The 16,974-nt window shown below is 38.5% G+C and overlaps 1 non-coding gene and 1 pseudogene across 1 annotated transcript; one reads left to right on the forward strand and one right to left on the reverse strand.

Annotated features, from left to right (window-relative positions):
• The first annotated feature begins 10,468 nt into the window (after positions 1-10,468).
• Positions 10,469-16,191, forward strand: LOC107970532 (nicotinamide/nicotinic acid mononucleotide adenylyltransferase 1-like; annotated as a pseudogene).
• On the reverse strand, positions 10,681-10,787 carry LOC112208760 (U6 spliceosomal RNA). The gene has a single exon (XR_002943335.1). It is a non-coding gene; the product is annotated as a U6 spliceosomal RNA (small nuclear RNA).
• Positions 16,192-16,974: the final 783 nt, after the last annotated feature.

Here is a 16,974-nt window from a genome sequence, read left to right on the forward strand (position 1 = left end):
AATTCCATTAAGATAACTTGTTGGTCACCAAAACAATCTCTTGATAAAGCAAATCAGAGTTTATTGCTTGCTGTAATACGGGAGTACAATGTCTTGACCATCTCAGTAGCATCTTACAAGGATGTGATGGATTTCAGGCATGAATTTGAGGATTTGGAGGTCTACTTTAAGGTGAGTCTTTCTGCTGGAATCAACTCTGGATTGGACAAGTTAGTGAAAGAAAAGTTTATGGCTGGTCAACACAAGAAAGTGAGGGTTTCTCAGAGTCTTAAAGAGTAAACAGTCTTTTGATGAGCCTAAAGTGTCACTAAAGTGACACTAAAGTGACCTATTGTCCTATGAACAGGTAAGGAGAGCTAGAGGAGTAGTCTATTGTTCAGATAAATGGTTTCTGGAGGAAGTTCTTAAAACAGACAATAAAGTCAGTTTGAACTTCTTCTTCCTGCCCTAGAGTTTTCTAAAGTTCTGTTAATTTACTGAGTGAGCTATATGTTTCAGATTGTTTCTTTTCTCAATTCGCAATGCCATCTCTTATTAAAATTGTGTGGCAGAGGGAGGGCACATTTTGTGATTTACCCCATTTCAGGACATGAATTTTTTATCTTTAGGGGAGGTGCTTGGCCATTGGTAATTTTTTTTTTTTTTTTTTTTTTTTTTTTGAGATGGAGTCTTCCTCTGTCGCCAGGCTGGAGTGCAGTTGCCCAATTTCGGCTCACTGCAACCTCCACCTCCTAGGTTCAAGCGATTCTTCTGCCTTAGCCTCCCCAGTAGCTGGGATTACAGGCACCACTATGCCCAGCTAATTTTTGTATTTTTAGTAGAGACGGGGTTTCACCATGTTGGCCAGGCTGATCTCAAACTCCTGACCTCATGATCTGCCTGCCTCAGCCTCCCAAAGTGCTGGGATTACAGGCGTGAGCCACCATGCCCAGCTCAGAAAAGGCAGCAACCCAATGGCCTAGATCAACGTTTAAAGCCAGGCCACATAACCCAATGGTGTTTTGTGTGTGTTTGATCAGTTATCCATCTGTAATGGTGGTGGCAAGGGTCAGATAAGGCATGTTATATATAAGATGACTCCTTCTAGGGACTGTGGGAGTAGCAGGAAACTGAAAACGTGTCTGTCACAGGTATTCATTGTCTCTAGGGAGTGCCTGGTCTGAGATGAATCACAGTATGTGCTCTCCACCCACATTTTTAATACAGGTGTTAAAAGGCCAACACCCTTGGAAATCACAGGGCTTAAAATTGCCAGTACGTGAGTACTCTGTCTAGAGCTTGTGTAGGCTGAATACACCAGGTGCCATGGCTGCTGTTGATGACTAGAAGTGGGTGGAGGCAGCAAAGGGGATCTTGTTGTTCCTGGGCCATGGTCCAGAGTCTCCAAAGAACAGACAGTGAAAAGATTATGAATCAGCTAATTGGTGTGGCAGTGTCAAATTATGGTCAGGAAAAGGCTGTTGGAAATATCAGGGAAATGCAGAAGTGGGAGAAGGCTGGAGGCCTGTTAGTGCAGAAAAGGGACTGGCAAGAATTTTAACTAGTATACTACAGTGTTCTTGGTTGGGGAGGGAAAGCCTGGTAGGAACTGAAAATGAGGTCCTAGGGAGAACACAAGGAATAATCTAGTCACATATTATCAGAGAAGAAAAGGATCCAGTCCAGGTACAGCTGTTGGTCGTGCTTTGGTCTCAGGCTACTTGAAAAAAGCAGAACTGTAAGTATTATATGCAATGACCAACCACAACAAGCAGAGAATTCAGGATTAGTAGCATAAAGGGCCTGCAGACAACCTCCCAGTGTTTTCCCCAATGACAATGAGCCAAAAAAGGAAAATAAAAATTAAGTCAGGAAGGATGCTATTGCTCACACCTGTAATCCTAGCACTTCGGAGGGCTGAGGTGGGCAGATCACCTGAGGTCAGGAGTGTGAGACCAGCCTGGGCAACATGGTGAAACCCCATCTCTACTAAAAAAATACAAAAATAGCCAGGTGTGGTGCAGGTGCCTGTAATCCCAACTGCTTGGGAGGCTGAGATAGGCGAATCGCTTGAACCCGGGAGGCAGAGGTTGCCGTAAGCAGAGATGGCGCCACTACGCTCCAGCCTGGGCGACAGAGCAAGACTCCATCTCAAAAAAAAAAAAAAAAAAAAAAAAGTTAAGTCAAATGAAAAAGACATACCTAGAGAAACATTGTTCTCAAGGAGGAATCTAATGGGACCAAATCCATGGATTTAGTACTTATGGGCTAGGAGGAAAATTAGAACCAAAGATGAGCAGCCATAGATCGACCCTTCCAAAAACATTATGCAAATACTACTGTGTCAAGATCGTGGAGACACAACTATCTCATATACTGCCAATTTATAAAATCCCCTTGAAGAGGATTATGGCCTCATTTACTAAATCAGAAAATGACCCAACAATTTCACTTCTAGGTATAACTTCTAGATAAATGTTTACATGTGTACATAAGAAGGCATTTACAAGTATGCTCATTGAAATGTTGATTGGAAACCAAAAAATTAGAAATAGTTATATTAGTTACAGAATAACTAAATTTACTGAGTTTTATTTAAATAAGAGAATACATATGTCCGTTAAATAAATAACTATAAGAATTGACATGTATAGATAATAAGTGAAAAAGCAAGTAGAAAAAGGATACATTCAGTATGGCAAAATTTATATATACACATACACAAATATATAGATTAGTAGCTGGGTGTCATGGCTGCATGTCAGATCTGTATTTCCAGCTATTTGGGAGAACTACTTGAGACCAGGAGTTCAATGCTGTGGTGTGTTATGATCATGCCAGCGAATAGCCACCGCACTCCAGCTGGGGCAACATAGCATGACCTTTACTCTAAAAAATAATGATAATAATAGAATTCATTTATAGGTACATACGTAGTTAGAAAAGGAATACAAATATAGATTGCATATGCACCAAATCAATAAGAACAATTTCCTCAGAAGAGGGAATTGGGGTTTGGGATGATATCACAAAACAGTATGTATAATATTTTATTTTTTAAAACAAGTACATTTCTTATAATATTATCATTTATAATTTCAGTATGGTGGGCTTGTAGGTGTTTATATTTTTGCTGGTCTTAAACCAACCAAAAGTAAATATACAAACAGAACAGAAAAAAAAATCACATGGTGCTCTTTATAATATTTAATAAATGGTACTAATTCAATGTATCTAACCCTGTGTAGGGTATTAACGATGTCAAGGATAACATTTAGTCCAAGCTTCCAAGGAGCAACTGATATCTAAAGACACACACACACACACACAAGCAATTACAAGAGTAAGTATAAACTTTTATGAAAACACGTATAAAGAAGATATTTCTTTTTGTTAGAAAAGGGAAGTCAAGAAAAACTGCAAAGAAGAAAAACATTTGGAATGGGGGACAGCATGAATAAAGGCATAGAGATATAAAACAAGTAGACATTTTAAATAACAGCACAATGTATTGTGTGATTGGATTATCAATTGGATTATAAATTGGGTATGCATTATAAATTGGGTATGGATTATAAAGGTAAATGACAGAAAATAGACCTGGAAATTGGGGATAGTTAATAAAAAGCCCAGAACATCATATTAAGGGGTTTGGGGTACAGATGTACATCTCAGTAAAATAATGCTGTTGCTGATACGGAGGATGATTGAATTGATGTGAATCTGGAGAAAGGAATACAAGAATCTAGGTAAGAGAGACCCATCATTCATTACTAGATGATGGTCAATATCCAGTGAGTCACTTCTACATCACATACTACAAATATAGCCTCAACATTTCAGAAATGAAGGTCAGAACTAGAATTATTACCCTGATGGTGGCTGGTGGCAACCTCGGAGAGAAGCTAATATTAGCCTCAAAATAATCAGAAAAATTGGGTACAAAACTGCTCTTTACCCAGTAGAGAAAGCTTTCTATTGACCATCTAATTACTCATATAAAGAATAAATACATAATCAACACTCCCCAGGCAAAGAAGGTTCATTTGTTTGTGAAGCAAAACCAGCTTTCTTGGATGGTTGTACTGTAAACAAGAGCCCCTTTTAACTACACGCTTAAGAGTCTGTTGAACCTGCCAAAGGGCGGGTCACCTTGGCTGGAGTAATAATGCAGACTGGCTCCTCCACAGGAAAATTAGGGATTTGCAAAAAACCACCAAAGACCCTGAAAGCATTTGTGTGAGTGACCTACATATTTGCTGGAGTGACATTCTGGATGGAGACAGAGTTTTTTCTTTGCTCTCGTTCTCACCCCACTCTCCCTACCTTTGGTTTCCAACATTGGTCTCAATATCAGAGGCCTTTAAGTTAGTCTTACTTATACCTTTTCATCCCGTTAGAGTTTTAGAAACTTGCTTCTCCTCTCAGGAATCCAGGGCCCTCATCTGAGAGTAAATTTTTTTTTTTTTTAATTTCTCTCAACTGACTGCATCTTGACCTTGGAGCAGAGAATATGATAACTACATTACTCAGTAGTTTTATTCATCCTGCTGATTCAGTGGCCTTTCAAATCCTTTCCACTAATTCGGGCAAAGGAAGCACCATTCTGAAAAATATGTGCCTGAAAAACATGCCTATTTACCTTCTAGCCTTTCAGGGGAATAATGATCTAAAACATGGCCACTGATCTTCAGAGTACCAGGGAAAGAGCAATAGTTCAAGGCCCAATTAGATGAAGACGAGTGCAGCTCAGCTGACCCTAAAGGTCTGAGATCTTGAGTCTCAGTGACTCTTCCTGGCTTTTTCTACACTGCTCAAGGCAGAGGCTTCCTGTAGAATTCCTTCAGGGACAAATTAGGTGCTTGGCTACTACCTTGTACTATTTTTATGTTTCTTGTTCTGTTTCTAACATCTGGTCCAATCAGATAATCTTCTCTAATTTGATGATGTTGGAGGCCTTACCCATCTTACATCTCAGAGGTTTGTGAGTGAATTCAAGGTAAGGTCTGTGCTTCTCTTTAAAGAAATAATTTGGAACGCATAATGTAAAGGTCTTTTCAAGATCCACATTCTCACTCTTGCCAAGGGCTTTCATCTCTATGCTTGGGAGATGGAAAGCAATGTGGAAAATTTTGATAAAGGTCTTTTATTAACTGTGAAACCGGGGGTGAATTATTTACTTTACAGGATCTTCAATTTATTTGTAACTAAAATCAGAGACCAAGTGCTCACTTACAAAATTGTTACCATCGTCACTTGAAGGATAAAGTTTGTGTAAGAGCTCTTGAAGTAAAAGAGATGTTCAGTACACAGTAGTTCATGTTACTATGCTACTCAGGGTAATCAACCAAGAAAAAAGTGCTATTGCGTTTTAGTATTAATAGCAACTTCAAACTTGAAAACTGAATTTTTGCAAGTCATTCTTCTTTCAGTTTTCTTTTGAAGACAAGGAATAACATTGTTGTGAATAGGTTATAGTAGGTGAGAACGGGGTAGAAGTGGGAGGTGGGATGGGGAGCCTACTTTCTTATTTACTGGTCTCCTCATCTGACTACACCGTGACTGCTGTCATGCATCACACACTTATGCTTTGTACCTTTCTCTTTCCATTCATCTCGTTTACAAAAAGATAATTTTGTTATTATGCTGTGTTCACACCTGAGTAGACAAACATGGCTGAAGAAAAACATGGGCTCACTTTATATTTACAACTCACGTTAGATATATAACACAAACCTCAGATGTAACCTGAGGGCTACTAAGCAATTCACTGAGGTCTCATGATTTAATATATTCTCCTCTCTTTAGACATCTATTTAATATTTTTCCCATATCTGAAAACCTTGCTTACCTTCTCACCAATAGCACAGGACTTTGTTTTACAGATTCACCTGAAAAAAATAGAAGTGATTAGAAGAGAGTTTCCTCATCTTCCCTCCAGCAAACTGTAGCTGAGCTACATCAGAATTCATATTCTGTGCTGTACTTTCTGTTAAAATGATGAGCTATATCCCTTTTCCGAATTAAGATCAGAATTTTCACTTGTGTTCTGAAATCTACTTCTTGGCCGGGTGCAGTGGCTCACGCCTGTATTCCTATAACTTTGGGAGGCTGAGGTGGCTGGATCACTTGAGGTCAGGAGTTCGAGACCAGCCTGGCCAACATAGTGAAACCTCATCTCTACTAAAAATACAAAAATTAACCAGGCATGGTGGTATGTGCCAGTAGTCCCAGCCACTCAGGAGGCTGAGGCAGGAGAATTGCTTGAACTCCAGAGGCAAGGCTGCAGTGACCTGAGATCGCACTACTGCACTCCAGCCTGGGCAACAGAGTGAGAATCTGTCTCAAAAAAAAAAGAAAGAAAGAAAAAAAGAAAGAAAGAAATCTACTTGTTATTATCTTCTCAAGGGCTTTATTCTTACATCATAAATGTTATACTTCCTCTAAAATAATTTCTATCAACATAAACGTGCTGTAATATATTTTACCTTTAAAAAATCCTAATGGATTTTATGTTTTCTGCTCTTCAGAAAGTAGTCCATACATTCTACCTTTACCTTTTTCCTCCTGTTAACTCCAAACACACTCTAATCAGGAATCCCTTCCACTCTACACTGAATCCACTTACCAAAGTTACCAACAAGCCTCATGAACCAAATCCAGTCATCAGTTCCCAGTCTTTATGTTATTTAACTTAGAAGCAGCATTACCAGGGTGCATTATTCCTGCTTTGATATGCTTCCTTTTTTTTTTTTTTTTTTCATTTTTCAATGCCTTGTCAGTTAGGCAAAAGATTCTAAGTTCATAGGGACATCATTTCATAGTCGCTTTACATGTAAATTTCCATAGGGAAAGATCTTTCTCAAAAAAATTATTAACGTGTGTTGTGGGAAGTCAGGGACCCCAAACGGAGGGACCAGCTGAAGCCATGGCAGAAGAACGTGGATTGTGAAGATTTTATGGACATTTATTAGTTCCCCAAATTAATACTTTTATAATTTCTTATGCCTGTCTTTACTGCAGTCTCTAAACATAAATTGTAAGGATTTCATGGACACTTATCACTTCCCCAATCAATACCCTTGCGATTTCCTATGCCTGTCTTTACTTTAATCTCTTAATCCTGTCAGCTGAGGAGGATGTATGTCGCCTCAGGACCCTGTAATAATTGCATTAACTGCACAAATTGTACAGCATGTGTGTTCGAACAATATGAAATGTGGGCACCTTGACAAAAGAACAGGATAACAGCAATTGTTCAGGGAATAAGAGAGATAACCTTAAACTCTGACCGCCGGTGAGCCAGGTGGAACAGAGCCATATTTTCTCTTCTTTCAAAAGCAAATGGGAGAAATATTGCTGAATTCTTTTTCTCAGCATGGAACATCCCTGAGAAAGAGAATATGCGCCTGGAGGTATAGGCTTATAAACAGCCCCCCAGGTGCGCCTGTCTCTTATGGTCGAAACTGCAGAGATGAAATAGACTCCAGTCTCCCATAGCGCTCCCAGGCTTATTAGGAAGAGGAAATTCCCGCCTAATAAATTTAGTCAGACCGGTTGATCTCAGAACCCTGTTTCCTGATAAGATGTTATCAATGACAATGGTGCCTGAAACTTCATTAGCAATTTTAATTTCGCCTCAGTCCTGTGGTCCTGTGATCTCGCCCTGCCTCCACTTGCCTTGTGATATTCTATTACCCTGTTAAGTACTTGATGTCTGTCACCCACACCTATTCGCACACTCCCTCCCCTTTTGAAAATCCCTAATAAAAACTTGCTGGTTTTTGTGGCTTGTGGGGCATCACGGAACGTACCGACATGTGGTGTCTCCCTTGGACGCCCAGCTTTAAAATTTCTCTCTTTTGTACTCTGTCCCTTTATTTCTCAAGCCGGCCGACACTTAGGAAAAATAGAAAAGAACTTATGTGAATATCGGGGCAGATTCCCCGATAGACTTGGCTTTTTTTCTGAGTAAGCAGTGATATCCAATCTGTTTTCGGGGAAATAAACAAACTTTAAGAGAGTTGGGGCTGGGCATGGTGACTCACTTCTGTAATCTCAGCACTTTGGGAAGCCAAGGCGGGAGGATCACTTGAGGTCAGGAGTTCGTGATCAGCCTGGCCAGCACGGTGAAACCCTGCCACTACTAAAAATAAAAATTAGCCAGGCATGGTTGTGCACACCTGTAATCCCAGCTACTCAGGAGGCTGAGGCACAAGAATTGCTTGAACCCAGGAAGCGGAGATGACAGTGAGCCGAGATCATGCCACTGCACTCCAGCCTGAGGAACAGCGAGACTCTGTCTCAAAAAAAAAAAAAAAAATTAAGAGAGTGGTACTGAGAAAAGTACCACCAGCATTTATTTATTTATTTATTTATTTATTTATTTAGAAGGAGTCTTGCTCTGTTGCCCAGGCTGGAGTGCAGTGGAGCGATCTTGGCTCACTGCAACCTCCACCTCCTGGGTTCAAGTGATTCTTCTGCCTCAGCCTCCTGAGTCACTGGGACTACAGGCATGCACCACCACACCCAGCTAATCTTTGTATTTTTAGTAGAGACAGGGTTTTGCCATGTTGGTCAGGCTTGTCTTGAACTCCTGGCCTCAAGTTATCCATCTGCCTCAACCTCCCAAAGTGTTGGGATTACAGGCAAGAGCCACCACAGCTGGCCCATTTAAGTCTTTAATCCATGTTAAGATGGTTTTTGTATATGGTGTGAGAAAGGGGCTTTTCTAGTTCTTTTACATGCATTACTAAGTTATCGGCTGGAAGTTTTCTAATTTTTGGATGTAGGTGCTTATGGCTATGCATTTACCTCTTAGTATTGCTTTCACTGTATTCCATAGGTTTTCATATGTTGTAGTTCCATTTTCATTTGTTTCAAGAAATTTTTAAATTTTCTTCTTAATTTCTTCATCGACCCACTGGTCATTCAGGAGCATATTGTTTAATTTCCGTGTATTTGTAGAGTTTCCAAAATTCCTCTTGTTTTATTCCATTGTAGTCAGGGAAGATACTTGACATTATTTCAAGTTTTTTTAATTTTTAAAGACCCATTTTGTGGCTTAACGTACGGTCTTTCCTTTAGAGTGATCTACCTGCTGAGAAGAATGTGTATTCTGCAAGTATTGGATGAAATGATCTATAAATATCTATTATATCCCGTATTAGTAAGGGTTCTCTAGAGAAACAGAACTAATAGGATATATATATGAGTATATATGAGTTTATTAAGTGTTTTTTTTTTTTTGAGTCTTGCTCTATTGCCCAGGCTGCAGTGCAGTGGCACAATCTTGGCTCACTGCAACCACTACCTTCCAAGTTCAAGCCATTCTCCTGCCTCAGCCTCTCGAGTAGCCGAGATTACAGGCATGCACCACCACACCCAGCTAATTTTTGTATTTTTAGTAGAGACAGGGTTTCACCACGTTGGCCAGGCTGCTCTTGAGCTCCCAACCTCAAGTAATCTGCCTGCCTCGGCCTCCCAAAGTGCTGGGATTATAGGCGTGAGCCACTGCGCCCAGCCTATTAAATATTAACTTACACGATCACAAGGTCCCACAATAGGTTGTCTGCAAGCTTGAGGAGCAAGGAGGGCCAGTCCAAGTCCCAGAACTGAAGAACTTGGAGTCCGATATTCAAGGGCAGGAAGCATCCAGCATGGGAGAAAGATGTAGGCTGACAGGCTAGGCCAGTCTTATCTTTTCACGTTTTTCTGCCTGCTTTATATTCAGTGGAAGCTGATTAGATGATGCCCACCAGATTAAGGCAGGTCTGCCTTCCTCAGCTCACTGACTCAAAGGTTAATCTCTTTCGGCAACACCCACACAGACAGGCCCAGAATTAATACTCTGTATCTTTCAATCCAATCAAGTTGACATTCAGTATTAACCATCACAGGTCCATTTGGTTTATAGTGCAGATTAAGTCTGATGTTTCTTCGCTGATTTTCTGGCTAGATTATCTGTTCAATGCTCAAAGTGGAATGTTGAAGTCTCCAGCTATTATTGCATTGGGGTATACCTCTCTTTAGCTCTAATAATATTTGCTTTATATATCTGGATGCTCCCGTGTTGAGTGCATATATTTTTATAATTCTTATATCCTGTGGCTAAGTTGACCCCTTTGTTATTATATAATGACTTTCTTTTTTTTTTAATAGTTTTTTGTTTTCACATGTATTTTGTCTAAGTATAGCTACCCCTGCTCTTTCTTGATTTCTATTTGCATGGAATATTTTTTTCCAACTCTTTATTTTCAGTCTATGTATGTCTTTATAGGTAGGGAGTGTTTCTTGTAGGCCACAGATTATTATTCTTTAAATCCATTTAGCCACTCTATGCCTTTTAATTGGAGAGTTTATTCCATTTATATTCAATGTTATTATTGATAATTAAGGACCCCTGCCATTTTTTTTTTTTTTTTTTTTTACTGTTTCATGGCCTTTTCTTCCTTTGTTCTTTTCTTCCTGTCTTCACTTTAGTGAAGATGATTTTCTCAGTAGGTTTGTTTTAATTTCTTGCCTTTTATATTCTGTGTGTTTTGTTTTTGTTTTTTTTTTTTTTTGATTTGAGGTTATCATGAGGCTTGCAGATAATATCCTATAACTCATTATATTAAAGTGAAGAAAACCTAGCACTGATTATATAAACAAACAACTAGCAAACACTCAAAGAGAAAACTAATAAAAACTCTACACTTTAAAAATATGGACTACTTCACATAATTGCATGTTATTCTTTGACAGGGGTCATGGTAATCATCTCTGTATGATTCTACTTTTATTATATGTGGTGCCAACATAAACACTCAATTATTTATGTAAGTAAATTAAATTCTCCAATCAAAAGACCTAGGGTGGCTGAATGGATTAAATAGCAATTTACAACAATATAATTCCTGCAAGAGACTCACTTTAGCCTCAAGGAAAAACATAGCCTGAAAGTGAAGGGATGGCATAAGATATTCCATGCAAATGACAACCAAAAGAGAGCAGAAGTGGCTGTACTTAACAGTAGACAAAATAGACTTTCAGTCAAAACAGATGAAGAAAGTCACTATAAAAAGAGGTCAATTAATCAAGAGCATATAACTATTATAAATATATAAGCATCCAACTTCAGAGCACCTACATACATAAATCAAATATTAACAGAACTTAAGGGAGAAGTAGATAGCAATACAATAGTAGAAGACTTCAGTACCCCGCTGTCAACAATGGATAAGTTATTCACTCAGAAAATCAGCAAGGAAACAGCAGACTTGAATACCACAATAGATCAAATGTCCTAACTGATAAATACAAAACATTACATCCAATAGCAGCAGAGTAAACATTCTTCTCAAGCTTACATGGAACATTCTCCAGGATAGATAATATGTTAGGCCACAAAACAAGTCTTAACAAATTTAGGAAGATTGAAATCATATCAAGTATCTTTTCCAACCACAATGTTATGAAACTAAAAATCAATAACAGGAGGAACTTTGGAAAATTAAAACATATGTGGAAATTAAACATACTCCTCAATAACCAAATTACTTTTTCTGGTCAGAGAAGAAATCAAAAGACAATGAAAATGGACTCACAACACATCAAAACTTATGGAGTGCAGCAAAAAGCTTCATTCCCTATGGGGGAAATTTACAGTGATAAATGCCTACATCATGAAAAAGAAAGGTAGAAAGAAAGAAAGAAAGGAGCAACCTTACTTTATACCTCAAGAAACTAGAAAAATAGAGAAAATATGAATCTAAAATTGACAAGAAGAAGGAAGTAAAAATTAGAGCAGAAATAAATGAAATAGAGATTAGAAAAACAATTTAGTCTCCAGAAACACCCGGGCTGGTGGCAGTGAGGGTGTTAATTATAATTTGGATATAAAACCATTTTCCTAGCCCACCTTAGAGAAGACTGTTGCCACGCTAGTTGAAATGGTTCCAATAGCCTCCCTTGCAAGTCACTTCAGAGTCAAAGAATTTTCTTTGTAAAAACAGCAAGGGAGGTGTCACAGTATTCCATTTAGAGCGACAACTTTAAGTTCTTGCCATGGAAAATTCAGAGAAGACAGAAGTGGCTCTCTTTGCTTGTGGTTCCTTTAATTCTATCAACAACAAGCACCTCAGGTTGTTTGAGCTGGCCAAGGATTACATGAATGGAACAGGAAGATATAGAGTTGTCAAAGGCATAATCTCTCCTGTTGGCGATGCATACAAGAAGAAAGGACTCATTCCTGCCCATCACCAGGTCATCACGGCAGAACTTGCCACCCAAAATTCCAAATGGGTAGAAGTTGATACATGGGAAAGTCTTCAGAAGGAGTGGATAGAGACTGTTAAGGTGCTAAGGCACCATCAAGAGAAACTGAAGGCCAGTAACTGTGATCACCAGCAGAACTCACCTACATTAGGAAGGCCTGGACGAAAGAGGAAGTGGACTGAACAAAGACAAGATTCTGATCAAAAGGAATCCCCTAGAGCCAAAAATGAAAGGTGCGCCAAAGGTCCATCTGCTGTGTGGGGGTAGATTTACTGGAGTCTTTGGTGTTCTCAGTTTGTGGAAGAGTGAAGATATCATCCAAATCGTGGCAGATTATGAGCTCATATGTATTACTTGATATATATTATCATGGAAAATTCAGATTAAATTGGAAATGATGCTCAGAAATTCATCTATGAATCTGATGTGTTGTTGAAACATCAGAGCAACATTCACATGGTGAATGAATGGATGACTAATGAGATCTCATTCACAGAAATCTGGAGAGTCCTCAGAAGGGATCAGAGCATTTGCTAGTTGGCACCAGATCTTGTCCAATAATACCTTGAAAAGCAGAATTTGTACAGCTCCGAGAGTGAAAACAGGAATGTTGGGATCATCCTGCCCCTTTGCAGAGAAACACTGCAGAAGCTAAGGCATAGGAATTCTACAGCATGATGTTTTGGACTTCCCTTTTGGGGATTTGAAACAATCTGGGTGTTAGTAACGGGGGAAAGAAATTGTGATCCTGTTGCATAAAATAAAGCTTAAAAGTTTAGTAAAAATCAGTGGTAAGTTAAAATCAGGATTTATTTTTATTAGAAGTTGCTAAGATGAATGTTTTCCATATGTTTTGGTTTTTTTAGAATGTAGAAATCTCTTTATCTTTAAACCAAGAGATTAGCAGCACACTAAAACCAGAAGAATTTTCAGTGAAACTAGCCACAAATAAGTAAAAAAGTACATTCACCTCTGCCACATAAAAGAAGCAGAGTGTGAAAAGCAAAAGTTCATTTAAAATTCTAACTTTGATTATGAAGGGAATTGACATTGTATGGATGCCTGTTGCTGGATAATCAGGAGCCAGGGTAGACAAAGGAACTGTTACAGTGGTGATCTTGTAAAGTGCACCATTGATAAATCGTCTCCAGTTATGCAAAACAATGATTGTGAATTTGCCTGGCAGAAACATTGCACCAATAGTTACTTTTCTGTTTCACACATCAGAATGGCCAAATAAACTTTGGCAAGACTTATCTGCCTAGAGCTCCACCTTTGGAGGTAGGGAGTGAGGTCCAAGCCCGTGTATGTTTAGAAAGGTGTGCAGGTATTTCTGATGCCCACCAGAGGTAGACAGCTGCTGCTTTACAGGTTACACACATTCATTTAGCCTTTTGCAAATCATATTCTAGCCCTGGCCGTCTGCCACCTCTTTATCTTCAGGAACAACTTCAGAGATAACATCATGCTGCTTTGAAATGAGAAAACCACAGATAATGAGGGGTCTCATTCAAGGAATTTATAAGTCTGAATGTTCTCAGCCTTTACTGATAGCTTAATCAAAAGATCTGAGTGGGGCACAGTGGCACATGCTCTGTAATCCCATCTACTTGCGATGCTGTAGCAGGAGGGTCGCTTGAGCCCAGGACTTTGAGACCAGCTTGGGAGAAACAAGGAGAGCTCATCTTAAAAAAAAACTCTGGAGTTTCTGAAGAGCCCTGCTCTTTCTCTGTTCCAGCCCACTGTGAATCTGCCATTTGTGAATTTAAGCAGAAAGGGGGTCTGTTTTCTTATACTTTTCCTCTTCTTGTCCTTTTATATGAAGTTTAACTAAAAGTAGTACTCTCAAATAATTAGTCATAGCTTTATGATAAAAACTGGTTAAAATTTTGTAGAAGTTCTACCAACTGGTAAAATGAAAGACTAGAAATAGCTTTTTGTAAAATAGTTTTAGGGTTTGTGAAAATAGTTCCGTGATAGAAACAGGACTAAAATTAAATTTCTAATGAAAATAGAATAATTTGCTTTTTTAAATTTCTATTTCATACCTATACCACCCCAGATGAAGGATTTGAACTGCAGAATAAAAAAACATACATAGAATTGTGCAATTGCGTAGTTGGACCTGAATCTACAGTTTAAAAAAGGAAAATGTTAAATAAGGTTAAGCAAATGTTTATGCTACAGCTCCCAGCTTATTCTTACTAAAGCCATCGGGCCAACTCTCAACGACAGGGAAGGCGAAAAGCCTCACACCTAGCAGTTGCATTATCCATCTGCCGAGTGAATGAAATATTGGAATCTCAAATCCTAGAGATGCGAGTCATTTTTCTACTCCTTAGCTTTTTGGAGTTTAAGAGTTGAAGCAACACTGAAAGATAACAATTGAGCAAGATGAAGCTATCATAACTGAGCTTTAGTTTCTTCTGGGCAACTTCTAGTTCATCTGAAACTTCTCTCATACTGTCATGCCTTCCTACTTAGAAGTGCCCGGGCCCTGCTGACCTGTGATACTATTGACCTCAGAACCTCACTGGATGAGGCACGTGCAGGAGGCCTGGTAATGGAGCAACAACTTTATACAAAGAACAAGTTACTTGTTTTTTTTCTCCAAGTTCTGAGGGTGCTGCTGATGCTGCCACATAATAGTATAATTTTGGGTGTCCTCCTGAACAGAACTTCCCCTTTGAAAATGGAAATAAGAACAATGAACTTCACAAGAGAATGAATATTAATAACTGTTGTGACTTTCTTTAAGGAAGAAGAAAATACACCATGGCTTATTCCCTACTTCATTATCTATGTAATTTGCTTTTGTAATGTGAATTTAGAGGAAATGTGTGATGCTGGTATTGTGTTTTGTTTGTTTGTTTAATGCTGGGGGCTTTATTTGTTGTATACTTTACTCTGTATATTGTGTAATTCAAATGCAACAAACAAACATGCAGGAAAAGTCCTTTACTGGCATCTTCAAAAGCAATTTAAAAATCAACAAAACTGAGTTGGTTTCTTTTAAAATTAACAAAATTATCAAACCTTTAGCTAGACTAACCAAGAAAGAAGAGAGAAGCCTCGAATAAATGAAACTGAAAATGAAAGAGAAGATGATACAACTGATACCTCAGAAATACAAAGGATCGTAAGTGACTATTGTGAACAATTATACTCCTAGTTTCCAGAGAGCAAAGTAGCAATTATGTCTTTATTAACTAGGACTAAATGTTCAATTACCCCATATGGTAATATACTTGAAAGAAGGATCATTGTGTGTTAATTGTTCTTGGCCAGAATATCAGGTGATGGAGAATAGTAGTATCATCTTAAGAGAGTTGACGGCAGTAAGAAAAACATATTAACCAATTTTATTAATTAATATAACATTATAATTTTTGATTTTACTACCATTTATAGTTTCAATGGCTGTCATTTTAAAATGTTTTTATCTCTACACCTGAGGCAGCATATGTATTTTGGAAAGCAGAATACCATGCTTAGAAGTTAACAATGCAAAATTAGTCACTTATTAGCTCAGTGACATCTGATGAATTAATTAACCTCATTGTGCCTCGGTTTTCTCATGCATAAAGGGAAAAATAATAATAGTGGCTTTATCTTATGGAGATAATGTAATGGTTTATGGAGTTAACACCAATAAAAATCTTAGAAGTGTGCCTGGCATATAGTAAATGTTACATATACATTAGTTCTAATTATTTGTAGAGAGAACGTTAGTCTTCTGGTCTTAGCTCTGTTACTCTCTGATTATCTGTAATCTTGGGAAATATATTCTGATCTCTGAGCAGCCTCCATTTTCTTCTGTAATATGTGCATAATATTTCTTTATGATGTTTTAATGAGAAGGCAGATACAAAACTATACATAGTCTGGGCGCGGTGGCTTACGCCTGTAACCCCAGCACTTTGGGAGGCCGAGGAGGGCGGATCACAAGGTCAGGAGATTGAGACCATCCTGGCTAACACGGTGAAACCCCGTCACTATTAAAAAATACAAAAAAAAAAAAATTAGCTGGGCGTGGTGGCGGGCGCCTGTAGTCCCAGCTACTCAGGAGGCTGAGGCAGGAGAATGGTGTGAACCCGGGAGGCGCAGTTTGCAGTGAGCCGAGATTGTGCCACTGCACTCCAGCCTGGGTGACAGAGTGAGACTCCATCTCAAAACAAAAACAAAAACAAAAACAACAAAAAACTATACATAAAAAATTCCACATCACTTAAAAATTTATTTATTGCATAGTATAAAAAGAATATGTGATCTCTGGTTCCATCCATGTTGTTTCATATGACTGGATCTCATTCTTTTTTATGGCTGAATATACTCCATTGTGTATATGTAACACATTTTCTTTATCCAGTCATTTGTTGATGGACACATAGGTTGCTTCCAAATCTTGACTATTGTAAACAGTTCTACAACAAACCTAAGAGTGCAGTTATCTCTTTGATATACCGATACTGATTTCCTTTCTTTTGAGTATATATATACACCCAGCAGTGGGATTGCTGGATCATATTTATGTTAAGTGAAATAAGTCAGGCACAGAAAGGCAAACACTTCATGTTCTCACTCACATGTAGGAGCTAAAAATCAAAACAATTGAACTCATGGACATAGAAAGTGGAAGGATGATTATCAGAGGCTGGGAAAGGTAGTGAGGGTATGGGGGAGGTGGAAATGGTTAATGAATAAAACAAAAATAGAAAGAATGAATAAGACCTAGTA

This window comes from Pan troglodytes, chromosome 2 (genome assembly GCF_028858775.2).
Source record: "Pan troglodytes isolate AG18354 chromosome 2, NHGRI_mPanTro3-v2.0_pri, whole genome shotgun sequence".
Taxonomy (NCBI): Eukaryota; Metazoa; Chordata; class Mammalia; order Primates; family Hominidae; genus Pan; species Pan troglodytes.